We start from the raw sequence: 12,904 nt of genomic DNA, 5'->3' as shown, positions 1-12,904 counted from the left end.
CCCTGGCTTTGTTTATTTAGCTTTCTGTTGAGTTTATAAAACTCTGGTTCTTATGAATTTGTAAAGTCAGGGGTTAGGGTTCCAAACTACTGCTCAGCCACATTTAAAAAGTCCCAGACATTCTGAGATCAGCATCTGTGGTTCATTGGGAGTGGTCAGGCCACCCTGGCAGCTACTTAACATCTACCAGCCAACCACATTATTCAGATAGTGGGCATCTCAGGACTTCGTAGGCTTACCCAGTATCTCTGGAATGAGTAGTCATCTTGAAAGGACTGTGGACGGGGGATTTATGAGGCCTGGTGAGCCAGGGACTCAGACTGTATTTGCCTGTTAGCTCTTGGAGCTCCTGCAGCATCCAGGGATAGGGAGGGTCTTCTGTTCCCAGAGGGCTACCATAACACCAACGTGTTAGCTAAATTGTCAGTAAAGGTAGACGTGAAGTTTCCCCTCTTAATTCTGTGCATGCAGTATTGATCCATTTTATACTTTTTTTTTTTTTTAATTCCCTTTACTTATATAGACAAAAGTAGTCCAGTGAAGGGGATAAATGAGGTAGCTTACTGGCACAGTGGTAACCAAGCATGTGCACGCCGTGGTCATATTCCTGGCACTAAGGGGCAGAGGAAGAGAGGGTAGGGAGATAGGATTATACTCCCATAGGAAGAGACATCTCACAGAACTCAACAAAGAACTGTTTTTCCTAAATAGGTCACATTAAAGCTTATTAATTTTTTAGCAACTGCTTAAGAACTTAATCCGGCTTCAGAAGTGTTCAGGTGTTGCTCACCCAGTACCAGGCCTCTTCTTTGGTCCTGGGTGAAGCTTATCCAAATGTTTTATTTGGAAATGCAAATTTATATAGTTTATTTTCTACCTTTTAGAAATAAACATATGAATAAGCTCATCAAGGTAGGTTTTTTTAAATGAATAAGGAGACCACCATACATAGTTTGTGGAGGAACAAGCACATGAGTGTGCCGGTGTGCTGTGGTTGTGAATGAACACAAGCTTTTTGCTACTGTGAGAACAGTCATTAAGTGTCACAGCACTGACATGGCTGAGTGAAGTCCAGCTGAATGGACCCAGCAAGACAACTCATCAACAATATGATATGTTTATAATTCTGAACAAAAATAGTGGGCCTGGCCCATACCAGGGCCAGACGGGGCCACACACACCCTTAACCTCAGCACTCAGGAAACAGAGGCAGCTGGATCTATATGAGTCAAGGTTAGCCTGGTAACATAGTGATTTCCAGGGCTACAATAGCAAGAACCTGTCTCCAAAACAAATAAGTCACAGGTAGAGTATAGCTTCCATTTTTGAAATGTGGTTGAGCTGCCACAGAAATTCCGGTTGATTCCAGTTGACTTGTTTGTTCATCTTAAAAACCTACGCAATCATTGGAAGATTAGTACAAGCCAGAGACACTGATTTTTTTTTCCCCTCAATAACCTTTGACTGAGGTGGTGTGAGATTTCCCAACTGTGAACTTTTACCCTCACTAAGTTCTTTCAAGTTTTACCATCTTGACTGTTCTCTGCAAAATTATTTTGATAACTTATAAAAATGTAAATATATCCAGGTTTTTAAAGAAACCATACAACCTTCAGTTAAGCACCACAGAGGAGCAGCAAATCTTGAAATAAGTGCTGATTTAGAGTGTTAAGAAAGAAAGCTCACCACCTCCTGTGAATGAATGCAGGCTGGACAAGTTCGTTGTTGGGCCACATTCTAACATAAGGAAGAACTTGCATTAGCTCTTAACTCTGTATCATGTACCAAGAGTGAGCTGCACCTTCCTACCCTTCTCAATGAGCTTGGAGAAGTTGCTTAACCACACAATTTAAGGAGTTCTTGGAAGCCTGGTTGCTAATGACATCACTTTGTATTAAACTATGGGAGGCTCCTGAATTCTCCAGCTGTTTTTCCCCTAAGCATCTAAACTTAAGATTTTATTTTCAATATTGAGTCAGAAAGTTCATTTTAGCATTGGAATTTCTGACTTCTTGCCAAGACTTAAGAAACCTTTGGAGAAGTTGGGAGTTAGCAAGTAGAACATGAAGGCTGTTCCCCTTAAGGCAGCTGCTGTAGGGTCACGTGGCATTGCTGAGTGCCACTCATTGACTGCCTTCCCTTCTCGTCTTCTGTAGTTGAAAGTGCTAGTGGTATGTTTTCAAAGATGTGCTGCCTTGGCTTCCACCATGCTTGTTTCAGAAGAAAATGACCAGTGTGTCTCTTGCTTGTGCCTGGCAGGGAAGAGAAGTTGCCCCATCAGTCAAAATTGTGGATTTGCTGAGCAGCGAGTATGTTCAACTATTTGCACAGATCATATTGAGACAGACTTCTAAGTAGCAGTCAGTGTCTGTTTTCATAGAATAACAAGTTGTGTGTTGATCCTGACGCAGAGTTCAAGTCATGTTCATTTAGAGTGAGCTAGAATAGCACGTGACTTCCACTCTAGAGGTGCCCTGCAGGCCCCAGCTACTACTTTTATGCCCCCCTCTTACTGCCCAGAATTCCCTCTTCCTCCCCTCCTTCTCCTCTTAAGGTCTATTTCAAGATGGTGATGTAAGCTTCCCTTCCAACCCCTGCCTTTACTGGTCTTCCTGGATTTGGGAACTGTAATGAGCCTTAGGTCTGTCTTATTGAACACCCTGTCCTCTGGTCCCTGCACATGCCAGGTAAAAACTTTACTCCTGAGCTACACCACAGCTACACCACGGCCTCAACCCTAACTTTTCAATGAAGAACAGTTAAATGACTTATATAAAACTTTTTGTTGTTTGTTTCCCATTTCTGCTAACTTTTTGTGGCATATTTTGTCCTTTGGAGCATAAGAAGTGCTTTGGGGGTATAACTATCTGCATAGCAAACTTGATGATTATACCTGAACTTCTTACACATACACAACACACACACACGACACACACATACACACAACACATGCACAACACACACACCCCTGGAGCTATATGCTTAGTTGAGACATATTTGATCATATGTCATGGGCTTCTGCTTAAATATTTAGAAGATAACCTATTCAGCAAGTACTCACTTGGGTCCATGCTGTGAATTCTGGAAAGGGAAACATCATGCTGGACTAACTCAAGCTGTCAAGACTTCAAGTCAGAGTTGGCTTCATTCATTATTTGAATACCCCTTTATTTACTACCCAAATCTTTGATACCTCTGCCCCTGTGCACTCCTCTTTCCTTAGTGCGCTCTGCCTTCTACTTGGTGGAAGGCTCAGGCTTTTAGAGGAGAGCTGCTGTAGACCAGTGTGAATCAGACTCAGACTGAATGCACGGTAGCGGTCATTCATTTTCCCTGTGACTCAGGCCTCCAGAAGAGAACCTGTGTCTGCAGTGGCTCGTGTCCTTCCGAGCCAAGTACACTTGGCAGACTTGGGAGGCTTTTCGGCCGCCTCTCATATTTGGCACAGCCCTCTGGTCAGCATTGACATTAACTTTTAGAATCATTTTGTGCCTAGCAGATCTTCCAGGAACCTTCTGGTCACCAGTCAGGAAATGAATGATGCAGGGTAGGCTTTAGTGAGCTGTGGAACAAGACCACTGAGCACAGGTGCACCTTTGCATGGAAATCATTGTCTCAGTGAGAGGCAAGAACTTGAAAACACACCTCTGTTCTACCAAGTGACATAGAAGCTGGGCCTGCCTACAGTGACTGCAATCTCATCCTTCCCCAAAATAACTTAGCTTTACTTACTGTTTTTCTGGAGCAGGAGTAGAATCTGTTTCTGAACCAGAGTTTATCTGTAGGTCCTTTTTGACTAAGGAACTGTGTTTGGCTTTTACCAAAATGGCAAACTGATCCCTGATTAGCCAAAAGAGGAAAGTAAAATCATTCAGCCCCAGGCCTTTTATGTGCAGGAGAACTTCTCCATGGTAAAGAACTAAATCTGTCAGATAGCTAGTCAGTAATTCACTTCTATTGATATGGTAGGCAGACAAGATAATTGGTAGTTAATTAATAGACCACTTAACTTAAAAGGTTTCACAGTTTTAAAATACTAATTACTGAATTCAGCATTTATCTATATCCAAACGTCTGAAGTCTATTTAGTTAAAATCCATCCAAGAAAAGTAAAAGCCCACCAGCTAGACCAGAATAAGGCGGCACTTAAAGGCATTAGCACGGTACCATGGTACCTAATATCTTAAGAATAGTCCCTGATCGTTAACGTTTTGAGTTCTTATGAGATTTACTGGATTTTGATCTTATATATGTATTCCTGTATTCTCAGACTAGAGAAGTGTAGGTTAGCTGAAGCTCTCGTAGGCTTAGAATTTAAATCTTTTATTTCTAAAGTACTCATAAAATTATTTCTCTAATGCTTTTTTCTCCATACTATATTATAAAACTAAATCCTTCATAGAGTATTGCTTTCTTGTTTTAGGATAGCTGCTGAAAATGTGGAGTTTGTAACATGTTTTTGACAGTATGCCAGAAGTGGCTTCTCTGCCTCCATGCATGTTCTGTGTGTAAGAGTCTGAGCATAGGAGCACTGGGAGTAAGGGTAGAGACTGAACTGAGGTCAGAGTTGACATACCTTGTCAGATTCTGTGGTATTTGAAAACTGATGAAACATCTCTCTAGATTGGCAGCTGCTTGGAGGTGTGCGAGACTGTCTTGTATACACAGAATGAGATCACATACTCAATAAAATTTTAATTCCTATATTTGATACATTACATGTGGAGCCCAAATCTATTGCTCCTGAATGTCACAGCTTACGACTTGATATAATGTACTTCACATCACTGGTGTAAGCAAGGAACAAGATGCTATGTCATACATAAAAAGTGTCACATCATCTTTAACGTGGGTAATTTGTGCCTGGTTGTCAGACTTGTTTAGGAAGCTCTGGGTAGCATGCACCTTAGATTCTCAGTTGTCTGGGCAGTTAGCAGTGCTCCTTCGGTGCCTGGTGCAGAGGGAAGCCTGTGTTCTCACAGAATGTGCCCTTGACTACCTCCTTGAAATGCAAGGGATTGCACCCTTCCTCCACCTTAGTTCTCCAGCTGTTAGTGTTATGTGCTCACGCCATTATCACTGTGCCTCTGTCTAACTGAGTCATCTGGTTTAGTTGCCTAACTGTGATTCCAGACCATTAGCAAACTTGCACTGTTCTCTTAGCTGCTGACTTCTCCTGTTCCATTGATACTAAGCTCACTCCCTCTTTTCTTTTCTCCTGGCTGAGTCACCAAGCTTGGCAGCAATTGTCTATCCTGTGCTCATTCACTGGTCACCACGTTCTTTTCAAATCTGTATTCCATCATGTGAAGTTACATCATTCTCTCTCACCTGGACTCTACAGAACCACTGGATTTCTTTCCCTATGTCTATTCTTTCCTGCCCAAACCAGGGTTATCTAAAGTAGTAGTGAGTTTGAAATGTGCCTACTTAAAACCTTGTGTGACCATATTGCTCTTAGTCATAGTCAGAAATCAAAGGCCATTAACATGGTGTCTTGAACCTTCCAAAACAGATTTCCACCTATCTCTCAGTTTAGTACCTATTGTGTCCCCTGGTATGGTCTCAACCTCAGTTGCACTAGACACCTCACTGCCCTGAAAGAGCCTGTAGCCATGCTTTCCATTTGAGAGGAAATTGTCTTATTGGGAGACAACAGATGTCAAATATTTCAAAAAAAAAAAAAAAAAAAATTCCAATATGGTGGCTCATGCCTATAACCCCAAAAATGTAGGAGGCTGAGTCAGGATTGTCTTGGGTTAGATGCCAGTCTGGGCTGCAGAGTGATTCCTTGTCTCAGAGGCAGGCAGACACATATCACGATTGTGCAAGAGAGACAGACTCCAGATGTTTCCATATTGGCCAAATAGTATCTTTATCTATAAGGATGGCAGGGCCTGATGGACAGTCCCCAATTCTTGGTTCAAGGAATGACCTTGTTGTGTTTATCTCAATTTCTTGAAGCAAAGTTGGTATTTGTTCTCTATCCCTGGGAATTTCTATACCCAGGGCTTTATTCATTATCCACCCAAATAGAAACTCATCTAGAAGACATGTCAGCTCTTCAGTCCATGCGGGTGCTAACTGACGCTGAGTAGCTTTTTCCAAAAGGCTGAATGGAGAGTGCCACCAGCAGTCACCAGCCATCCATTGCAGGGCCAGCCACTGGGGCAGGGGACAGAGCTACAAATGTTGTTAAACATTCAAACCACATTCTCTCGGTTGATTCTTCTCCCTTAAATTTGTTTTTGCTCCAGTTGTCTGGGAGCCGTTCAAGATCTTTGGCAAATTCCAGTGGATTGATTCAGTGACCTTAGTGAATTAATTTAGTGACAGAAAATTACTTGGAAGTACTTTAATAACCTTACTTGAGAATTGGAAGAATTTTAAGTAGAAATCCCTTTTATTTAATGCTTTTCTTAGGATAAGGAATATTATTAATCACAGAGTCACCTATGTTTCTGCTTCAGTTCTTTCAGAAACTAATATTAATGCTCTCAAGCAAGGCAAGCACAGGTTTGCCTTGTGTTTAATCCCTGCTCGTGGTGAGTGTGCAGAGGACTGGCTTCACTCACTGCCTTGCTTGCTCGGTCTGTCTAATGATAAGTAGCGGCCAGAGTTTGGGTGCACAGAGCCATGGCCTCGTGGAAGTCCTGAGAAACAAGAGCAACTCTTCATAGAAATTCGGACGCTCCACATTAACGGAGTGACAAGGTCAAAACACGGGCAAAATGTTTATATAAAATTCCCTTTGTATATGTGCTAAGTATGTATGAAAACCTTAAATAACTTTGTGTTTAATCTTGGATCCCATCCCCAAGATACTTCATTCTGCATATGCAAATGTGGAAAACTTCTAAACCCTTCTGGTGGTGCCAGGCATTTTGGATTAGGGAAACAACCTGTACCCAAGATGTTTTTAGACACCCCCCAAACTGTACTTTGCTAAAGTTCCACTAGGGGGTGTCGTGGCAGGGCAGAGTTGTATCTTATTTCCTACAAACATAACAGATTTTCCCTAGGAGAAAGAACCCTTTGTTACTAATCTTTAGAGTATGGCAGAAAAAAAAAAAAAAAAAAAAAAAAAAAAGAAAGAAAGAAAGAAAGAAAGAAAAGAAAATCTAACAACCGTCTGGAATAGGGATCTACTGCCTGCCTCACTGGAATGAGTTAAGTCCAGTGTTTGTGCCTGTAATTCCCAGTTTTAGACTGAAATGTGTTAATCTCATTTGGTTTAATTAGTGATTTCTTATCTCAGAGGGTAATGCAGTAAGCTAGTTCTTCAGAGTCTTGGCCTTCTCACTTTTGTCAGCCCACCTAGAAGCTCCTTTCAGACTGAGCCTTCCACAAAAGCATAATTAGAAAATAGCTCAAGGAGGGACACCTGGCTCTCTCTCTCTCTGGTCATATGAAGTAGGTAGGTAGCATGAGAAAATGTCCCCGTGTTTCGACTTAACCCTGTTGGTAGAGCATGGCCTCAGGGTTCAGTCACATTGCCCATGACATACCTGGCCAACCAGTTTCAGTGACCTGGATCTCTGGGTTTGCAGGCATCCATCCACATCCCCACTCAGAGAAGGCTCTCCCTCCCACACTGGAATGCTGCTTTACTTGATGAGTGTGGTCTGAGGGTGAATCCCTTCCCTCCTTTTCATGACAGTTACCAGTTCTCTCAAAACCCAAGCTCATACCTGTTGGGGCCCATTGTCCTCAAAGCTCTGAAACTAAGATTTTGAGGGCAGGGGAAAGTGAGTCTCTGGTAATAATCACAGAAGTCCCAGCCCTGGAGTGAAGGCTGCTGCTGTGGTTAACAAGAAAGGGCAATTACTGTAGAGCGCTGAGTGCTGCTGCCGCCACCCTTACTTGACAAGGCACTTAGTGCACATTCACATTTGCAAACAAAACCCTACTTGGTCTGTTAAGCTTTCTAAGATCAAACAAATGGGTTTTTGCTGCTTGCATAAAATGTGAATTTCTTGCTTTTCCTTCAAATACTGTTAGTAGTGGAACTTTTGAATATTAATGAGGTTTGGTTTCTTAGTGTTATTCTAAGCAATGAGGCTCAAAATAACACTTCCCAAATCAGTGTAACTGGGAAAATATTTGTAGTGTAAGTTACTTAAACACATGGGTATTTTGAGGACAAGTGAAACTTAAAATTCAAAGCCTGGATTTTCCCACCTGCAAATTGTAATTAGCATACGCCCCCTACTGATTTCTCAAGGACTTTTAAATGGGATGCTTCTAAGTTCTCCTGGGGAAAGAAACATGAAGGGTAATTGGTACAATCAGTTATTTTAAATACTTGTGTACAGACTCTTAGCAAAGTATTTTTAAGCTGGATCCAAGCATTTTGGTTCCTATTTAAAAGTTGTTTTCAGCTCTCGGTCCTAAAGGACTGAAGAGAAGAGTTAGGAGAGAGGTGCTGCTGGGAAGTGTCTCTGCTGTCCCAGCATCCTCTGGGGTTCTGGATAGAATGGAGACAGTGTGTGAAACAACTGCTCAGCAGCATGAGCCAAAGGCTTCCTCGCTGCTCACATTACATCACATTTTAACCCAGAGTATGGGCTGGTGCAGTGTGGAGGGCAGGGAGGAATGGCGGCTACACACAGTAAGAACTAGGAACTGCAGGAACTTGAAGAAAAAAACAAGAAGCAACCCAGCCAACCAAAGATAGCACTCAACCAGAACAGCCTACAGATATATCCGCAGTGAACCGCTGTCCATTCCCTGGCCTTCTGATATGGCATTTAAACTGGCAGTCTTCACAAACACTCACCTTCCAATTGAGCCTTGCCACAAGTTTGAGTTAAGTAGCACCATTATCCCTTCATTGGTGGATAAAGCAGCAGTCTTAGGTAGATCATGAGACTTACTTCAGGTCTTATACAAGGAAGGTGGGCGGGCAGGTGGTAGGACCCGTACCCTCAGCCGAGAGCAGCAAGTCAGAACGTGTGGAGTAGTTACCCCAACTAGATGTTCAAAGCTCTTGTACAGTAGATTTTCCTGTGACTCACTCATAGTTTTTGCCCTGTGGTATAATGTAAAAATCTTCAAATGAGATTTTTTCTTTATTAGCATGGTAAGTTTAGCAATAACTGATTAACCCTAGCCAATATCCCCAGAAAGTTTGCTCTGTAAATTAGACATGCATATAAAATTCAAGCTTGAAGAATCAATATCAACGTCTGGAATTGTATTCCAGAGTCTGGCTCTAGGCCTTTCTTTGTATTTCTGTGATTTCCCATGGTCTGTAGTGGAGGTGGCGAGCATCCTGGAGAGTCAGTATGGTTGCATCCTTCATCACCCAGCTTCAGTCTTTCACTTCCTGGCTCACAGCAGCATTGGTAACTGGACCTGAGAGGGCAACATGTGAAAAGGGCTCTTCACATGAGCACATGAACAAGACCCTGTAAGTGCTTGGTACAGAATTGTAGTCGCCATGGGTAGAGTTTGTTTCCTTAGCTCCTGGGAAATGTAAAAATCTTTATTCTGTTATATAAGCATCTTATGGGATAAGAATCCCAGATCACTCTGTAAAAGCTTCTCTTTAAAAATCTTAATCATGGATTTTCAAAATCGCAGTTTCCACCAGCTGGTACTGTTGCCTAAGCATCAAACTTGTAGTGAGGCCACCTTTTCTTAGTGGAGCTTTCTCACGGGCTCATCAGCGTGCAAGCTGTGGTTGACCTGCTCCAAGGAAAGCTATAACGTGGAAGACGCTCTTTTGGAGATCAGAAGACAACTGTGAGTGTCCATCCTCTCTCTCAACGTTGGATATGCCAGGTGGCTGGTCTGTGAGCTTGTCAGGCTACTTCAGTCTTTGTCTTGCCATAGGAGTTCAGGGATTACACACTCACACACACACACACACACACACACACACACACACACACACACACTACTGTGCCCAGTTTTACTTAGGGTCTGATGATTCAAACTAGCATCTTTATACTCAACACAGCAAGCAGTGTGTCTACTGAGCCCATCCATCCAGGAGTCATTTACTGTCTGTTTTTCAGATAAAGTCTTATTTTATGGGCTAGATTGGCCTGGAGTTCAGTATCTTCAATCTTGGCCCTTAAGTGCTAAGACTCCAGAAAAACACTAATACACCCAGCTAGGTAGGTTGGTATGTATGTATGTATGTATGTATGTATGTATGTATGTATGTATTTATGGTACAGCTCTAGAGTCTGAAAGGGCAAGTTTAGGGTGTCCTTGTCCCCTTGTCTCTCCAAGTCACTGTTGCCCTCCACTGTAAGCTTTGTGGCAGAAAATGAAAAGCTGTGTTCCTTCTGCCTAGAACTGAACTGAACTTGGCCATGATTTGCTAGCTGCAGTCCTAGGGCCTGGCATCATGTTAGCCTTTAGTATTGTTCTTGGTGAGAGATGTGGCTCAGTAGTGAAGCATTTACCTAGTGTGCATGGAATTGAACTCCAACACTACACCACACACACACACCACACACACACACACACACACCACACACACATCACATACACATCTCACACACACACCAAACACATCACACACACACCATACATACACCACACACACACCACACACACTACACACACCATACATACACCACACACACACCACACATACACCACACATACACTACATACACACCACACACACATTACACACACCACATACACACCACACATACACCACATACACACCACACATACACCACATACACACCACACACACACACACCACACACACACCACACACACACACATCCACACACACACACCATACATACACCACACACACACCACACACACACCACACACACTACACACACCATACATACACCATACACACACACACACCACACATACACCACACATACACCACATACACACCACACACACATCACACAGACACACACACACACACACACACCACACACACACCACACACACACACATCCACACACACACACATCCACACACACACACACACCACATACACACACACACACATATCACACACACACACCTTTACTGTTGCTCCATTTCCAGCTGGATCATCAGCATTACTATCTGTCATAGAGATAGATTCCTTACCTATTAGTGAAGTGGTAGCATAAGGCTATAGAAACTAAAAGTAATGAGGTACTGAATACAAATTTATAGGTGTTCCCTACACATGTTCCCTAACATTAAGAGAAAGATCATTCGGGTTGTATATAGAACTTGCTTTACTTATGGCTGTGTTTGTCAGAGAACAGCTTCCAAGAGGCATCTTTGCCTTCATCAGGCACATGAAACCTTTGGAAACATTTTTCCTGTCACTTTGGTGGAATTGGCATCTAGTGAAGCGAGGAGAGGCATCCTGTGGTGCCTTCTAAAACTACACTTTCTGTGGCCCTGAGTCTGGGGAATATGCCCCTGTGGAAACGCTGGCGTAGCTAGTAGTTGATGGCCTGGGCATCAGGAGAACACTGTCAGATGGTTCTAGTATATAACAGGATTTGAGAACCACTGTTTTATAGGAAAAGGTGGTATCTATAATTCTGAATCCCTAAGATAGTCACAAGTATTTATTTTTGTTTTGTTTTTAGCAGCACCTAACTAGCACAGGTACCAGAGGTGTTTCACAAATTAACCCCTTGATTATACTTACCCTGGGTTAAATAAAGAATTCTTTTTAAAGACTTGCTGTAAACACATTAGAAAGCAATGAAGAATTTGAACTATTTGCACTTGTGAATTACAAAGGCTGACGGTCTTGGAGCCTTTGGAACAGGGGCAGAGACATCCTGCTGCTGGCAGTGGCTAAGATGGCATACGGCATGCGTGTGCTTGAGCTTCTGGGTGTGGTTCCTGGTCCCTAGCGCAGAACCGCAGTGTCTGCCCTTCAAAAGATCTGTCTTTTTTATGGATTCTGGGAAGGGTACAAGTGGGAGATACAGGCATTGGCAACAGCCGCCGCTCACCAGTGAATGGCTGCAATTTTCTGAGTTATTTTCATTATTCCATAAGAGTTATTAAATAGATGAGAGGTTCATGCCTGATTGCCCGTGGACCTCTCCTTTGATCACCTAGGGAGGAGTGGGGAGTGGGGAGTCAGCATTTTCAAACCCATGTTCATCACAGATTCAAGTACAACAGAAAAAGTGGCAAGTGTTTCTCACACAGAGAGTTTGTAAGTTTTAATAGATAATAAGGTATGAGTGCATGTTAAAGTATGTGAAAGGGTACAGCCACGACAACAAATAAATGTTTAATGGGCTGATGACCAGATGCTGGCAGCTGCAATAATAGAGTTGATTCCTTATTGAGTCATTTACAAGAGGCTTGGGCAAAGAGCGCTGCAGCATGAGGACCTGTGTTCTAAGGGCTTGATGCGAGGGTGAGGGTGAGGATGAGGAAGGAACTGTGAATATAAAGTATAAATCCTGAAGCTCTCCTTTTGTATCACAAATGAGTCTATCAGGCGACAGAGGGAGGTTAAGAAACTGGCACTTGCGGGTTCTGGATTTCAAAGACCAGTATACTTTCCCAATAGATGGAGTGTTAAGTCATCTCCTTCCTGATCACTCTGCAGAGCAATCCCTGAAGTGTAAGCAAATGTTGGTATCTGCCCAGGGCTAGATTCACTCATCTTGTACAGTGGGAAGACAAGTTAATGAAGCATTTATTTTTGCTGAATAACTTAATGGTGTCATCATTGAGGTGTTCATTTGAAAAGCTGAGCTTTTATTAGCTTCTTGGTTGCAGGGCAACTGTAGGAGTCGTGTGCATGTGTGTCAGGTATTAACTGCTGATGCTGTTCAGATTTAAGCCATCGCCTGTAGCTCCACAGTCATGTTTTAAAAGCTAGGCAATGCAATACTGACACAAATGTGACTCTCGTGACACATGCTTTAGTCCCCCTTCTGTATTT

General features: G+C 42.7%; 1 protein-coding gene across 1 annotated transcript in view; it reads left to right on the top strand.

The window, feature by feature from the left end:
* Rdh10 (retinol dehydrogenase 10) overlaps window positions 1–12,904 on the top strand; it is a 28,475-nt gene that overhangs the window by 2,206 nt on the left and 13,365 nt on the right. The gene's annotated exons all lie outside the window — the stretch shown is intronic.

The sequence above is a fragment of the Arvicanthis niloticus genome, chromosome 25 (assembly GCF_011762505.2).
Source record: "Arvicanthis niloticus isolate mArvNil1 chromosome 25, mArvNil1.pat.X, whole genome shotgun sequence".
In the NCBI taxonomy this organism is placed as follows: Eukaryota; Metazoa; Chordata; class Mammalia; order Rodentia; family Muridae; genus Arvicanthis; species Arvicanthis niloticus.
This window is presented reverse-complemented; position numbering and strand designations above follow the sequence as displayed.